This window comes from Oryctolagus cuniculus, chromosome 11 (genome assembly GCF_964237555.1).
Source record: "Oryctolagus cuniculus chromosome 11, mOryCun1.1, whole genome shotgun sequence".
Lineage (NCBI taxonomy): Eukaryota > Metazoa > Chordata > Mammalia > Lagomorpha > Leporidae > Oryctolagus > Oryctolagus cuniculus.
Genome location: NC_091442.1, coordinates 99,972,975 through 99,989,480, shown reverse-complemented (window position 1 = coordinate 99,989,480; position 16,506 = coordinate 99,972,975). Strand labels below are relative to the sequence as shown.

General features: G+C 40.5%; 1 long non-coding RNA gene across 1 annotated transcript in view; it reads right to left on the bottom strand.

The window, feature by feature from the left end:
- Positions 1-342: 342 nt before the first annotated feature.
- Positions 343-16,506, bottom strand: part of LOC138844413 (uncharacterized) — a 153,351-nt gene continuing 137,187 nt past the window's right edge. Inside the window, exon 3 of the long non-coding RNA XR_011380206.1 lies at positions 343-471. This is a non-coding gene — a long non-coding RNA (uncharacterized lncRNA). The remainder of the gene's footprint in view (positions 472-16,506) is intronic.

Sequence of the window (16,506 nt, the reverse complement as noted above, 5' to 3'; positions counted from 1 at the left end):
AGTGCCTTGGTTTCTCAAACAAATAAATCTTTTTTTAAAAAAAAATGCCAATGCCAGTTGGAAAAAGGAAACAATCTCTTCTTAACACTTTTCTAAGAAACAGCTATTTTGCTATTTTCCCATTTTCAAAGTTATCATTTTCTAATTTTCATCTTATTTTTATCAAAAGGTTAAAATTTAAATAATCCAAGTAAAAGAGTCAAGTATGAAGGAGAAAATTAATTCTTTCTCCTAATTACCATCTTCTTCCTCAAAGACAAGTAACATTAATAATTTGAGTGTTCTTCTCAGAAGCTCCTATATCCATATGCATTGTCAACAAATAAAAACTTACCTGTGCATAGCAAATATAAATATTCAGATAAATGGTGTGCTTCGCAAGGCAGGGGTAAGTCTCATGACCCTCAAGCCTCCATCTATGGGTCTGAATTAAAAGGCCCAGAAAGTCTTTCTGAGGGAGGCATCTTCATTCTGCAAAGAAAATGTAGGTCATAGTTATGCAAATAGAAGGCCAGCAGATACCCAGTGTCCAGAATGAGAATGTAAGGGGACCAATTCCTGGATGTGTGCTTTAGCAAAACCCACCCCTATCCTAGTGTGCAGAGTTTGGAAAGGAGGTGGAACAATTTGAAAAGGGATTCCTGTCCTTGTCTTCTGGAAAAGAGGAGACATAAATCTCTCCCTTAAGTCAAGGAAACTAGTCGGGAGCCTGTGAGGTTCATCAGAAAAGCTACTGAGGTCTCCCTGGGAGGGCAGCAGAACATCAGGGCCCAAGGGCTTCCAGGAGAGGGCTTTTGCAGAGAACAGAGCTAAGGATGGATTTGTGATTTGTGATTTGGAGTATAATGGCTGAGCCTGGTTGCTAACTAAATACGTTCACAGCACAAGCATGGGTCATCCCAGCTCCCAAGGATCGTGCAGCCATGAGGCAACCCAGCAGCCGCAGACAAGTATCCCCTGGCAGTAGTGCCAGGACCATTCAGTACAACTCAGATTAGGAGCAGCTCACCATTAGAATAGGACTGAGTGGACTCTGCTGTGCGGGCTCCCCCTGGTGCTGAGAGCTGGATGGACTGTCTTTTTTTTTTTTTTTTTCTTTTCTTTCTTTCTTTTTTTTTTTTTTTTTTTTTTTGACAGGCAGAGTTAGATAGTGAGAGAGAGAGAGAGGGAGAGAGAGAGAGAGAGGGAGAGAGAGGGAGAGAGAGGGAGAGAGAGAAAGGTCTGTCTTCCTTCCATTGGTTCATCCCCCAAATGGCTGCTATGGCCAGAGTGCTGTGCCAATCCGAAGCCAGGAGCCAGATACTTCCTCCTGGTCTCCCATGCGGGTGCAGGGCCCAAGCACTTGGGCCATCCTCCACTGCCTTCCTGGGCCACAGCAGAGAGCTGGACTGGAAGAGGAGCAACTGGGACTAGAACTCAGAGTGGAGGATTAGCCTAGTGAACCGCGGCCCCGGCCCTGGATGGACTGTCTTTAAACTGCCTAAATCCTGAGGTTCTTATACGATGCATTAATATAGGTGGACACTTGAGCAGTGAGTAGGAAAGACAGGAGAGACGTGTTCACATCAAGGGAAGCATACCAAGCTGGTTACATGCAAGATACCACATTCTACATGTTTATATAATAGTGTCTCAAAAAGATCTTGGAAAATGGAATTAAAAGTAACATTATTCTAGTGTAAAAATTCTGAAATTGTAACATGAAGGATCTTCAAAAAGTTCACAGAAAATGTGTATTATGAAAAAGCAGCTTGGATTTTAAAATATTTTTGAAATTTTGAAAAAAAAATTTTGAGGGGCCAGCATTGTGGCATAGCTGGTAGAGCCGCTGCCTACAACACCAGCAAATGATAGTGGTTCCAGGTCGAGTCCCAATTGTTCTGCTTCAGATCCAACTCCCTGCTAATGCACCTGGGAAAGCAGCAGAAGACAGCCCAAGTTCCTGGGCTCCTACACCCACATGGGAGACCCAGATGGGGCTCCTGGCTCTTGGCTCCTGGCTTTAGCCTGGCCCAGTCCTGGCTGTTGAGGCCATTTGGCAAGTGAACCAGCAGATAGACAATCTCCCTCTCTCCCTCTCTGTAATTCTGACTGCCAAATAAATAAATAAATCTTTTTAAAAATTGCAGTTAGTATCCTAGCACATATATTTTTATTTATCAATGAGATAAACTCCTAGAAATAAAATTGTTGGTCAAAGGTATGTGCTTTTAAAAGGGTAGTAGATTCTGCCAAATTATCCTTCAAAATGTTTGCCTTAATTTATATTCTGATTAAAGAGGTTTGAATCATTTTATCATGTTTTTGAAGTACAGAGTATTAAATGCGTATTTTTTCATTTTAATGATGAAAATATCATTTCATTTAATGTTGCAAAAACTCCTAGAAGTTAAAAAAATTATCTCCTGGGGCCAGCACTGTGCCATAGTGGGTAAAGCCTCCACCTGCCACGCTGACATCCCATATGGGTGCTGGTTCGAGTCCTGGTTGCTCCACTTCTGATCTAGCTCCTTGATAATGTGCTTGAGAAAACAGCAGAGGATGGCCCACGTGTTGCACCCATGTGGGAGACTCAGAAGAAGTGCTAGGCTCCTGGCTTCAGATTAACCCAGCTCAGGCTATTACGGCCATTTGGGGAATGAACTAGTGGATGGAAGATCTCTCTCTCTGTCTCTGCTTCTGCCTCTGCCTCTCTGTAACTCTGCCTTTCAAATAAAATAAATCTTTTAAAAAAATTATCACCTATATTTTTCTAATGAGGAAACCAAAGCTGGGAAAGGTTGTATAACCATTATATTGTTAATAAATACAAGAACAAAGATTCAAACTCTGATGTATTTTGTTCTAAAGCTCATTTGTCATCCATTCATTAAATAGAGCTTACTATATTTCAGGAACTATTCTAAGCATATTATATGTGTCTGTCATTTCATCTCTGAATCAGGTCTTTAAGGCACAGGCAATTAATATCCTCATTTTACAGATGAGATAACTGGCAATGTCAAATTAACGTACTTGCTCAAAAATGACGAAGATGTGGCTGGAACCTCAGCTATTTGGCTTCTATTCATTTTTAACTCAGCAGCAACCTCTTCAAAATTATTGTTTTTCTGCAAAGGAAAAATTCAACTCTGCAGAGGCAATTGCTCTGTATGTCAGTATTTATAAAAAATATGATAAAGAAATGAGAGTGGACTGAAAGAAACCATTTCAGTGGTCTTCAAATGGTTACAGACTTTGATATCCATCCATTAGCATCCCTCCCTTTCTCTTTCTCAAACTCTAGATGTGACACTATCTCTCAGGGTTTAAAATGCTTGTCAGTCTTGTCTATATCCAACTTCATTGCTGTCATATACCTTGTGATATGAATTTAATCACTTGGGTTGAGGGGACCAGATCTGTAACATCTGTTGTACCCTCAGATCCTCTAAATATTATGGGCAGGTATAAATCAGATTAAGATTGGTTGATGATTTGAACAGAAAACTTAGAAAAATGCAAAATGAAAAGCATTACTTCAATATCTGTTTTTAATTAATCCATTTTACTATATAGCTTTTAAATCAAATTTTAAAAAAAAATTAAGCATTATTTTAAGTAAGAGGGAAATGGCAGTATAATTGTTTAAAGACGACATGGTAATACCTAAAAATTTTTGTTTTATAAAGGAACTCAAAACGGATTTCCAAAAAATACTATACACCCAAACAATTTTACAATTTAAATAATATAAAATATCTAGAACTTAACTGATCATAAAAGATCATTTAATAAGTTCTCCCTGATTGGTGACAACTAACTGAGCACCAAAAAGGAAACCTGTAGAAGTGAAATGGACACTATGAAAAACAGTGACTCGATCAACCCTTGTCCTGACCGCTGATGTACAATTTAATACTTTATCCCTTTTAGTTTTTTTTTTTGTTGTTGTTCTACTTAATACTATTGGTTGAACTCTGTAATTAACACACAATTATTCTTAGGTGTTTAAATTTAACTGAAAAGTGATCCCTGTTAAATATAAGAGTGGGAATAAGAGAGGGAGGAGATGTACAATTTGGGACATGCTCAAGCTGACTTGCCCCAAATGGTGGAGTTAAGAAATGTGCCAGGGGATTCCAATTCAATCCCATCAAGGTGGCATGTACCAATGCCATCTCACCAGTCCTAGTGATCAATTTCAGGTCACAATAGATCATAATGATAGGTCTAAGAGTCAAAGGGATCACATAAACAAGAGTAGTGTCTGCTAATACTAACTGATAGAATAAAAATGGAGAGAACGATCCAACATGGGAAGTGGGATACATAGCAGACTTGTAGAATGGCAGATGTTCTAAACAGCACTCTGGCCTCAGAATCAGCTTAAGGCATTCGGATCTGGCTGAAGAGCCCATGAGAGTATTTTAGGCATGGAAAGCCAAGACACTCTGGCAAAAAAAAAAAAAAAAAAAAAAAAAAAACTAAATGAAAGATCTCTGTGAGTGAGATCTCAGTGGAAATAACGGGCCATCAAAGAAGGAGGTACCTTTCTCTGAAGGGAGGAGAGAACTTCCACTTTGACCATCAAAGAAGGAGGTACCTTTCTCTGAAGGGAGGAGAGAACTTCCACTTTGACTATGACCTTGTCTAAATAAGATCGAAGTTGGTGAACTCAAGAGGCTTCCATAGCCTTGGCAACTCATGACTAGAGCCTAGGGAGATTACTGATGCCTTAAACAAGGGTGTCAATTTGTTAAGTCAACAAGAGGAGTCACTGTGCACTTACTCCTCATGTAGGATCTCTGTCCTTAATGTGTTGTTCAATGTGAATTAATGCTATAACTAGTACTGAAATAGTATTTTACACTTTATGTTCTGTGTAGGTGCAAACTTTTGAAATCTTTATTTAGTATATGCTAAATTGATCTTCTGTATATAAAGATAATTGAAAATGAATCTTGATGTGAATGGAATGGGAGAGGGAGCAGGAGATGGGAGGGTTACAGGTGGAAGGGAAGTTATGGGGGGGTAAGCCATTGTAATCCATAAACTGTACTTTGGAAATTTATATTTACTAAATAAAAGTTTTAAAAAAAGATCACGTAATAATATTGCTATACCAAATAAAGTATTTTACTAGATTTAACATCTTTGACTATACCAAGTTCCTTGATAAAGCTCATGGAAAATGGAGTTAAAAGGTAAGTTTGCTGCAAAAAAATTATGGAATCCACACATAGCTTTTGCATAATAGACATCTTCTATTACCTTTTTAGTAAAAGGCAAAAGATTTATATGATCTGAAGAAAAGCCAGAGTATCTATTAACTTTTTAAATTGCACTTCATATTGCTATGTCCATACAAATATAAATATATAAATAAAACTATTTCTGTGACAACTTAAAGCTATAAGGTAATCAGTTCATGGGAGTAATCAATTCTACTAAAATATTTTTAGTTAGAAAACTCAGATGATTTCAAAGTTTCTTGGGTTCAGTAACAAGGGGAGGCATCATGCATTTTTATTTTTTGTACCTCAGTTTCTTTGTATCATCTATCATCACAAAGCCAAATACCATGCCAAAGAGCTATCTAATTAATATTGAAACAGGATACCATTAATTAGGCTTATTAATGGACTTTGGAATGCAATAAGTATTTTAATGGGGTTTCAGGAGCAGTCAGCTCTTTTCATGGGTCTACTTTTCTTTGCTCACTATTGTTTATGAGAAATATTGTTACAGCTTTCTCCAATCAGTCAATAATGCCAACAAATATTTAGAAAAGACTTTACTCTTGTCCTTTTTATAATAATCTTACCTTTGATGTGATGGTTTAACTAATATTTTCCAGGATTTGCACAAAGTAATAATTTTCAAAGATTGTAATATACCTTAGATATAATAAAAGATCAAATACAACTGGTTTACTGCCCCATGTGGGATTATTACCATCACCATCTTTTCAACCAATTTTGAACCTCTTGCCTTTTTTCTCTCATATCCAGGCAATGTGAGTATCCCTCTAGAATTCTGTGCACAGGGAATCTGAGCAGATGTGCTCAGAAAGATAATGGAGTACTGATAACTTTTTAAGGCAATTTCATAAAGAAGCCTGCAATTCTAGATCAATAGGTTTGATTCCCACAAGCTTAAAGTAATTACATTGAGAACTACATTCATTTGAGGTACAGGTTTGATAGAGTTCTTCATATACCCTTAAATACATATTAAATCATATTATTAGCGTATATTATAGAAAGAAACAGTCTACTTGACTTGTTAAAAGGTAGATTAATCAAATAAACATTGCAGCTTGGGCATTACAGAAGGAAGGTATCCATTCATTCAGCAGATACTTAACGAGTCAATTCTCAGTTAAAGCCCTCAGCTGTTATGGAGTTCATTTTCTAGTACAGAAGGTTCACATCGAATATATAAATACATACACTTAAGTTTGTCACATGGTGCTAAATGATAAAAATAAATAAATAAAGACAGCAGAAATAGGGGTGTCAGAAGAGACCTCTTTTAGATGCTGTCGTCAGAGGATTTAGGAGAAGGTGACACTGGGATCCAGCCATGGAGATCTGTGTGGAAGAGCATTATGAGTAAAATAATGACCACAGCAGAGTGGGAGATGAACAAGTACCAATACAGGTGGAGCAGGGCAGGGGGATGGAGGGTAGAAGGACCAAGGTCCACGAGGAAATCGCAGAGACAACACTAGCAGGTCCAAGGCCACTGTAAGGCTCTTAATCCGAGTGAGAGGGGGAGCTGTAAGTGCTCTTGAGCAGAGGCATCTCACAACCTGACTTCAAGAAGGGTCTTAAGAACAGTAAAAGTTGTCAGAAACAAAATGAAGTCACAAGCGTCAACCTTAACAAAAATCACTAAACATAGGAGGGTATAAAAGAAGGGTTCTAATGCATGATGGCCTCATCATAGCTACCACGAAAGACTCTGCCGGAACCACTAGCTTGCACAAAGGCCACTACAACCTTACACAAGAACAAATTCCATCCAGCAGCTACCTACACAACCACAGACTGATGCCACCCTTGCTATTAATCATGACTGAAGATTATTATTTCAAAAAAGCTTGTGTAATACCCCCTCTTGATTTTTATCTTTCAGACTCCCCTTTGAATATGCCCATGGTTTACTGTGGCACCTGTATTCCCATTGCAGTGCTCTGCAATTGCAATGGCATTCCCAGATAAAATCTGATTTGGCTTCAATATTAATGTCTTTATGATGATCTTAGTTGACCACTCTGGCTGCCATGCCAAGAAGGCCTTAGGGGAATTGATGAGAGCAGACAACCACGATCATCCAGATGGGAGAGGGCAGCAGACTGAACCCTTAGCTGTAGCCCTAAATGGGGTGAGAAAGCTTGCAGTCTGGATATTGTGGAGCAAGGAAAAACGGGACATACTCACTGGAAGTGAGAGTGAGAGAAGAAAAGAAGTTACAGGATGACTCTGTGGTTCTTGGCATAAGAAATGGAAGGAGGCCGGCGCCATGGCTCACTTGGCTAATCCTCCGCCTGTGGCAACGGCACCCCGGGTTCTAGTCCCGCCTGGGGTGCTGGATTCTGTCACGGTTGCTCCTCTTCCAGTCCAGCTCTCTGCTGTGGCCCGAGAAGGCAGTGGAGGATGACCCAAGTGCTTGGGCCCTGCACCCGCATGGGAGACCAGGAGGAAGCACCTGGCTCCTGGCTTCGGATTGGTGCAGCACGCCGGCTGTAGCGGCCATTTGGGGGGTGAACCAATGGAAGGAAGACCTTTCTCTCTCTGTCTCTCTCTCTAACTCTGCCTGTCAAAAAATAAATAAATAAAAAGAAAATATTTATAAAGACAAGAAATAGGAGAGAAGCACTGTTAAAATACGAAAAGGAGGGTCAGAGAGGGAAAATGCAACATCAAACAGTATTGACAGTGTCACTGACCAAATCTAGACAGGAAATTATCCCTGGTGCTTAAAATTACCCACAAAAGGCAAAGAATGAACAGACATGGCCCTCAAATTGGAGATCATAGCTTTCTCTGACAAAGATGTTTATTACAGAGTATAAATATCTGTTACCTTTAAAATTCACACACATCTTCTCATTTTAAAAATGATTCAGGAAATTTGGGCTTTAAATTAATTTTGGCCACTGGCAGTTACTACTCTTATAAAACTGGAGGAAATATATATTTGGCACATAACAGGGGCCAGCCAGGAACCAGGCGACTGCGACAGGAAAGTGAGGCACTGGGGACATGCAAATGGCACACGCCTTCTCTTCTTCTCTCTCTTTTTTTTTTTCCTACCACTTTGACAATGCATACCCCTGTTACAAATAGGCTGTTAGGATGTAAACAGTGCTGTGCCATCTCCATTGTAGAAACTAAATTTTGCTAGAAAGGATTGGAAAGAATCTTGATGTGAAAGTACCAAGTGGAGAGAGAAGAAAGAAGGCAGGCTGGCATATAAAACTGATGTTAACTATGAAGTGTAACCTGGGAGTGAGTGGGGCCATTCATAGTTACAATGTAGAATGCCTTCCATTACAGACACACTTCAGCTCTGCCCTTTTCTATATTAGGAAAATCAGATGTGCCACATTAGGGATTTCTCTGGGGCTCGTAGGCTCAGGAGCTCAGGGCAACTGTATATCAAAGTGCTATGGCTATGCTAACTTTAGACCGAAGGAGGAGGAAAACACAGGAGATGGATTTAAAAAGTCACTAAATCAACACGACTCTGGCAGTACACTAAATTGGCAGAATTAATCAAAGGGCTAACTTTGAGGGAGTTCACAGAGGTGAAGAGAAAAGCATCTCATTGTCATCAGGGCACCCAGAGATACGTAAGCTGCATTTAATACACTTGGGTCTCATTGTGCCACACACCTGCCAGCAGCCACCTGTACTTACAGTCGCCATGTTTTGGCATTCCCAGTTTAGTCCAAGTTCCTTTAATCTACCCAACTTAGCCCTGGTCTTCTCATTTTTTATTTTAGAGTTTTTTCCTTGTAGATATGAGGGTACTTCCAAAAGTTCATGAAAACATGGATCAAATGATAAGTTTATTTTGGTGTAAAAATTTTGAAATCATATATACAACATTTTTTTCAAAGTATACACTTTCCATGAACTTTCTGAACACCTGTGAGTATGGAAACCCAAAGCTAAGGTACAGCCTTAGTTCCCCCTTCTCTTTATTTAAAAAACATCTGTGTGCACATTAACCATCAGGTACTTACATGTAAGTACCATGCTTTATTTTCACTTTTATACTAGCAAGTTCTACAGGATTTAGGCTGGAACAATATTAGAAATGTTTTAATAGTTACTAGCTTTTACCAACTTCTTTTGGAAGTACTAAACAGGTTTCCCTTTTTTTCATTAGTGTTGATTCCCAGGGATTTTTCCTTTCTTTGTCTTCTTTCTTTTACACTTTCATTTCTTCCATTTCCATGGATGAGGTGCTGAGACATGAAGTAAAGTGTAAGGAAGTTACCCAGAGCTGGGAATTAAACCTGTAATGCCTTTTTCCAGCCTCTCCTGACCTTTCAGATCAATGGAATTTCACTGCTGAATGCTTTAAAGCTTCAGAGACAAATCCAATAAGGGCGCTGGAATGCACCCTACCACTTCAGTCCCTGTGGAGCTGGAGAGACAAAGGAATCGGCCTCTCTGTGTGCATGCTAATCAAATCTCTCACGAGTACCCCACAAGCTAAGTACAGGAAATCTCAAGTTTTCTGCCAGACTTCAATTTCCTAATCACGGCCTCCAATTCCCTTTGGTCTTTATGCTTCAGCCAGCAGCCACGGCCTACCAGGCTGGCCAGCACATTCGCTGCCCTCTGTGCTAAGTGTTCGCATTGTTGAGAGGCAGTGGAAGGGGGCTGCAACACTCCGGCTCTGGCAAGGCTGCCTTGCCCTAAAAACATTTCTCTTCCTGGCTCTCAATCCCACAGTGTTTACTGGAGCCATATCTTTTCTTTTGCATTATTTCTTTCATTCTTGGTCCTGACTTTCCAGCTGGTAAGCTGATAAGTTTGGGACACGTTATTTTTAACCAGGCTGACAGTGAACCTTGCTCTGATTGACTTTTAAAAATAATTTCCATTTGACTTTCACATCGGCCACAACATAAAAGTGATTTGTTAGGTGTCACTAATGACCTTTCTCCGGAAAGCTTGAGTCAGATCCCTGACGACAGTAAACAGCATCTATCAAAATCTTCCTGCAGCACCTTGGAGCCAACAGAAATCTTTCTGAATCTTTTCCATGCTTCTAAGTTAGCCACATCCTGCACACACGCACACACAGCCCCACGCCACATAAACACATATATACACAGCCAACAGCTTTACATGTGCATTTTTTTGCATTTCTAGTTAATGCTGGTGAAAATCAAGCTATTCTATTCAAAGAGGAAATTTATCTTACCTAAACTGCTGTACCAATCATTCTTTCTCAGTCTTCCCTTTGGTGCCATGCTTACCTTATCAATGGGAGGGAAATGTCACCTGCCTGCCACAAGGAAGAATGGGTCTTCACATACACTGCATTTTTCCCAAAATGAGGGAGACAGAGTTGTGGGTCAGTAAACATTCAAAAGTGTATTTCTAGATATAGCAAGGACAAAATAGTCTTATGCCATCTTTTGCAGAGTAATTTGTTCCTGGAATCTATAGGGCTATTTCTCAGAAATGTTATTACAGTCAATTTCAAAAGGAAAAAGTTTTGTGTTTTCAACCTCCAAACTGACTGGTATTTATGTTAAAACAACATTAAATCCCATTAAAATTGGTTCAACTACCTCAATAGTTAACATTCAATATCATCATATGAACCAACAAGGTGTTTTTCCTTCATTAACTATTTAACAAAATTGTTTCCCTACTATTTTTTTTTTAGATCTTCCTTGGAGCTCTTTTCTATTTTAGTATTAAGGCAATGCTCACAAAAAGACCAATGATTCTCTTTGTTGTGTAATTCAACCTTTAATATTGAAAGAAAAATAAAGGTACAATAAAGACAAAATAGACCAAAGAAAACAGAACAGATAATCTTACCCTCAATGAATAAGTGGACATCATAAGACCAAGCTATATAAAATGTCCCTGACAAAAACAATGACCACGAATTCTCTAAAGGGAGAAATCCATACATCTCACAATGAAGAGAAAACAGGGAATAAGACTGTGTGGTGATAATTCTCGAGGTATTCAGTTACCTTTAAGATGCAAAATTTAAATTGGTACTAATAAAAATGGCATAAATGCCACAAAAGGGAAAATATATTTAATCAAATTCAGTGTAAGTCAAGTTCTTAAAATCCAAACAAGTAACTGCTATGCCAAAAGAGAGAAGAGGAAAGGAGAGGAAACTCAAGGAGACTGAGTTTGGGTACCAAGTTGGCTGTATCCCGGGAATATTTGATAGACTCTTGTCACACGAATCAAAGAGACTCATGGAGTTTAATACCCATGAGTTCATGAAGTTTAATACCCATGGGAGGTTAAGCAGTGACTTCCAAGGCTCAAAAATCCCTCTGAAAACTAATCAGAGCTATACATCCTATTCCCGTTACAAAGCACATACATAGACACAAAAATTAGCTTATAATTTCTAGTATTTGAAGGTTTCCTAAAATTCCGCCATGATTGAAGACTCTCAGTCTTGTCTAAGAAAACTCTCCTTCTAAAAGTGTAGATCCTCGAAGTGCCACGATGCTTCCTTTTTCTTGGATCGGACATTCTTTGTGTTGTGACTCATTATTCATAAATAAAGCACTACATGAGTGACGAGATTCAGGAGACTCCTCCAAGGGCAAACGAACTGACGGCTGTCAGTTGATTATCTTTCGGACATGCTCTGCTAGTAGTTCCTACTAAAACTTAAGCTTAGACTGCTTCCTGGGAATAAATTAAGCTGATATGTGAGTTACACTAACTCATAATACTTGATTCCTGCTGTTTGGGTGAAGTCATGGCAGGTTTGCCTCACAAGCAATGGCTATCTGTCCTAAAATTTTGTACCAACAAAATGGTTTTGTGCATTAAATCCAATTTTCAATCTATTTAGCAAATAAGCTTTGTTCCTTAGAAGAAATTTTATGGTGAATCTTTTGGTGGAACTAGTCATGACTTGAAATGTTCTGTAAATCCTGCCTTGTATACTCATATATGAGTTTTGCTAAAAATGAGAAGCTCCTGAACTAATTTATACATAGCAACCTGAATAGGTACAGAAACTCATACCAGAATTCCGTTTGGAGGATAAAAGGATTTGGTCAATTCCATTCAGGTGTTGATTTAAGGTTACAACTGGTTATTTGTGCCTTCTGGACACTTGTATAGCGTTATGGGTACTGCAGGATTTGTCTCCCTAGAACTCATGCAGACGATGAAACTCTGATGTCTTAATGGTGCACTGATTAAGGGTAGAGATTTGATATAACTGTGATGGGTAAGAGTTGGGGCTCATGGGAAGTCTCTGGGTCACTGGGGTCATGCCCTGGGAGAAGGATTCTTGCAAGATGTCTGACTATTTCAATTAGAGGTTGGCCTGGGTACTCTCTTGCTTCCTGCTGCACCATGTGATAGGGCCTCTCTACCCATCACCTAGTAGCCTCCATCAGACGTCACATTCTGGGGCCTCCCAATCCTGCAATGTGCAAAATCTGAGTTGAAATAAACATTTTCTTTCCCCCAAGAAGTGCCTCTCAATCCAAGTAATGAAAACAGGACTAATAGATGCAGTGATTTTGATTGTCACTTCAGAATTTAACCATACGGTAGAATTTTCTCTGCTGCGTCTCATAATGGTTTTGTCTTCTTGGTTAGCTTTTCAATGGCAAGGTCCTTTTCTTTTGCTTCACTTTTATCTTCCACAGTGCTCAGCCAAAGGAGGATCCCAAGGATTTTAGAAAAAGTGTTAGAGATGAGCCATAAAGAATGGGGAAGGTTTGGATAAATGGAAAAGAAAAATAGCAGAAGCAAAGGGTCAGAGGCAGGAACATGGAGTGAGTCAGGGAGTAAATCAGACGTCAGAGGCAGAAGGGGAGCCAAAGATGAAAGGCCCAGGAGAAGAAGGTGGGGGGAGGAGGGGACAAAGACGGTACCTAGTACATAAAGAAGGCTTAAAAATTATACTGGACGTTATTATTCAAAAACACTTCTTAAACCAGATGCCATGTCAATAACTGAGCATGTGTTTCTGGTGGGGTGGGGGAAATGATGATATGAAATTCCTAATATATATTTTTTTTTGACAGGCAGAGTTAGACAGTGAGAGAGAGAGAGACAGAGAGAAAGGTCTTCCTTCTGTTGGTTCACTCCCCAAAGGGCCGCCACGGCCGGCGCACTGCGCCAATCCAAAGCCAGGAACCTGGTGCTTCCTCCTGGTCTCCCATGCAGGTGCAGAGACCCAAGCACTTGGACCATCCTCCACTGCCTTCCTGGGCCACAGCAGAGAGCTGGACTGGAAGAGGAGCAGCCGGGACTAGCACCTGGCACCCCAACCGGGACTAGAACCCAGGGTGCCGGCACCGCAGGTGGAGGATTAGCCAAGTAAGCCATGGCGCCGGCCAATTCCTAATATTTTCTTTACTTATATTTTGGCACTCATGGATTCAAGCCAAACAGTGGAGCTTCAAACTCAAAAAGAGTTGACAGAACAAAAATGAAGAGAAGCAGCTTTTTTTTTTTTTTTTTTTTTTTTTGAAGTTCAAAGCCTGGCCTTTTAGGTTTCAGAAGCTCAGGCCCAGAGGGAATGCAGAGGGAAAAGCTTGATGAGATAAAGGAAGGCTTCCCACTCCTCTCTACACAGAAGCAGACAAGATTCTCTGAGGCTAGGAGTTGTAGAAAGGGAATGAGAAGTGGGAAGTTGAAGAGGAAGTCAGTGGTGAAGAGGCCAGTCAATCCACAGGACTTGACAGGACCCAACAAGGAAGAGGTGCAGATGTCGAACTCACATCAGTGATTACATCAGTATTATTAATGATAATCACGACCATATCTGCCAACATTCACTAAGTGCTTAATTTATGTAAGCACCTCACATGCATTAATGTTCATTTCATTTTCACAACAACCCTAGAGGTGATACTACATATTAGTTCAATTTTGTCCAGTCTCACAGATTAATTTATTTTGCAAGTTCACATAGCTAGTAAGTATTAAAACAAGAATTAATTATTTGTGAAACTGGTGTTTTAGAAAAATTCTTCTGAGGCCTGTGTTGTGGTACATCATGTTAAAATAAAGCTTGGAATAACTACATCCCATATGGGAGTGCTGGTGGGAATCCCAACTGCTCTGCTTCTGATCCAGCTTAAAGTGCTTGGGAAAGCAGTGGATGATGGCCTGAGTACTTGGGGTCCTGCCACCCATGTCAAAGATCATCATAAAGTTCTGTACTCCTGGCTTCAACATGGCCCAGTCCTGGCCATTGTGGGAATTTGGGGAGTAAACCAGCTGATGGAAGATCTCTCTCTTTCTCTCTTTCCCTCTCTCCCTCTCTGACACTATATTTTTCACAAAGATAAATAAATAAAGGTAAAGTTCTTCTGGCTGGAGAGTGCAGGATGAACTAGAGGAGTAGAAAGATAGGAATCAGAGCAAGTGACAAGAAGCTGTTGCACTGGACAGAAAAGCGGTATATCCTGGGAATCAGGTCCTGGGGAATGGACATTTTGGCGTATCAAAGATGCCACCACCAAAGATCAGAAATGCAAATAAACAGCCTACTGAGAATGGGGAAAAAGTCATATTAGAAACAAGCATGGATCTGATGCTGTCTTTTTTTTTTTTTTTTTTTTTTGACAGGCATAGTTGACAGTGAGAGAGAGAGAGACAGAGAGAAAGGTCTTCCTTTCCCGTTGGTTCACCCCCCAATGGATGCTGCGGCTGGTGTGCTGTGGCTGGCGCACTGCGCTGATCTGAAGCCAGGAGCCAGGTGCTTCTCCTGGTCTCCCATGCAGGTGCAGGGCCCAAAGACCTGGGCCATCCTCCACTGTACTCCCAGGCCTCAGCAGAGAGCTGGACAGGAAGAGGAGCAACCAGGACAGTATCCAGCGCCCTGACCGGGACTAGAACCCGCGGTGCTGGCGCTGCAGGCAGAGGATTAGCCTATTGAGCCATGGCACCAGCCCTGATGCTGTCTTAAAATCAGTGCAAAGACCCATAACACAATAAAGATAATCACGTCATAGCCACACATAATCAATAAATAATTCACCAGCAATATCTCATCTCATGAAATAGTTGGCTGATAATCAATGCCTGTGTCTAATTGTTTAAATTGGAAAACATTCAAGAGTACTGTGATGATTCTGAATTGAGACCTCTGAAGACTCTGGAGATTTGACTTCTAAGATTCCTTCTTAAATACTTAACATGAAAAAAAAAATTGTATCAGGGTATAGGCCCTGACATTAACAAGATCAAATCTCTACTGATTTGAAAAGACCTCCTGATTCCTATAGCAGGCAGAAAAGCGGTCCTTCAAAAATGTTGTTTCAGTTCAGGCTGCTTTAACACATCACAGATTGGGTGGTTTAAACAACAAACTCTGCTCTCCCCTCCCCTCCCTTCCTTGCTCCCCTTCCCTTCCCTCCCCTCTCCTCCCCTCCCCTCCCCTCCCCTCCCCTCTCCTCTCCTCTCCTCTCCTCTCCTTTCCTTTTCCTTCCTCTCTCTCCCTTTCTCTCTTGCTCTCTTTCTCTCTTTCTTTCTTTCTAGATATATTTATTTGAAAGACAGAGTTAGAGAGAGACAGAACAAGACCTTCCATCTGCTGGCTCACTTCCCGAATGGCAGGAGCCAAGAGCTTCTTCCTGGTATACCACATGGGTACAGGAGCCCAAGCTATTAGGCCATCTTCTACTGCTTTCCCAGGCTCATCACCAAGAAGCCAGATCTGAAATGGAGAGGCCAGGACTCAAACCAGTGCCCATACTGGATGCTGGAGCTGAAGGAGGTGACTTTACCCCTTGTACCACAGTACCAGCCCCAAGAAATTTATTTCTGATTGTTCTAGAACATGGCGGGGGGAGGTCTCAAGATCAAGGTACCAACAGAGTAGACTTATTAATGAGGGCCTACTTCCTAGTTTACAGACAGCCATCTTCTAGAACTAGACCAATCTGAGGTCACTTTTATAAGGGTACTATATTGCATTTATGAAGGCTCCATTCTTAGACCTCATCACCTTCTAAAGGCCCTTTTCCATAATGCTACCACATTGGGAATGAGAATTCAACACATGGACTTTAAGGGGTCGCAAACATTCAGTCCAGAAAAGATGCACACAATCTAATCTTCAGATCCTGTGAACATTTTAGCTTTTTTGGTACAGGGGGAAATTAAGGTTCCTGATGAGATGAAGGTTGTTAAACAGTTGACCTTAATCAGGGAGATTGCCTTAGTTTATCCAAGTAGACTCAGTGTAGTCACAAGGGTCCTAAAATGGATAGAGGTAGACAGCAAAGAACCAGAGAGATGCCAGCGTAGAAAAATA